The following is a 1032-nucleotide window of genomic DNA, read 5'->3' as shown; positions in this document are numbered from 1 at the left end:
CACCAGACAAGGCAAAACTGCTTTGGATCCAGAAAATCTGGACTAATCCTTCTCACATACCACCCCTATTGCTAGCGTAATAGCATGGAAAAGTTAAGCAAGTCTTGAGATGTCCGAATCCAGACATTAATGTTGTCCATCATACCAAACACATGACACAATTTAAGAACAGTTGCATTAGTGGTGTGATCTGGAAAAGGCTTTTCGTTCCTCAATAACTTAATAAATGCTATTACTAGACCAATTCTACAGAGCTACAAGTACCACAAAATTGTGTAGAACACAACTGAAATCATCAATACTTATAAAGCAGCTCAATTTAGTTTAATTAAACTCACACTGTCTTACCAGAAACTAAGTTTTTTGACGCTGATACTAGCAGTCACATCCCTAAGTTGCTCTATGGATACTGCTACTATCTTCTTCCTGCCAAGTCACACTTCATCCCAACAACCCCTCACACTCCCCACACCACCCCAGGAACACACAGAAAGCCCAGCGCGGCTGCCCACCACTTCCTACCATAGGCCAGTCACCAAGTCACCAGCACCCATCACAGAATTTTTCCAACCAAGCAAAACCCTTGTTATTTTTGCTGTCCAACGGCTCAGGACCCCAGCTTGGTGTTTCTGCCTCTTCCCACCTCCCAGCACTGGTCAGAGGCCATTGCCTACACTTGGCTTCTGCCTAGAGCCACGGTTCCCAGCTCCAGTACTACCAGACGGTCCAACCTACCCGCCAGCCACCCCAGGCTCAGCACGCTGCGTCTCCCGCCCCAAAGGTCAGGGAAACACCACCACTACACGGCACGGGTCTGCCTCCCCTTAGCAAGCCAAGGAGCGGCCTCTTGCCCCCAGCCCGGGCAGGCTGCCCACCCCATCGCTATCCCCTTGCCCCGGTGTCACCGCACTAACAACTTGGGGATAAGCAACAGGAGCAACAGGACGGGGGGTCCCCAGCTCCGGGGCTCCAGCTCCACACTCCCCCCGGTTTGTGACCCCCAACTCCGCCTGTCCCCCCTGGACGCCAGCC

This window comes from Aptenodytes forsteri, unplaced genomic scaffold, assembly GCF_000699145.1.
Source record: "Aptenodytes forsteri isolate BGI_AS27 unplaced genomic scaffold, ASM69914v1 Scaffold679, whole genome shotgun sequence".
NCBI lineage: Eukaryota > Metazoa > Chordata > Aves > Sphenisciformes > Spheniscidae > Aptenodytes > Aptenodytes forsteri.
Note: the sequence above shows the minus strand (reverse complement) of the source record.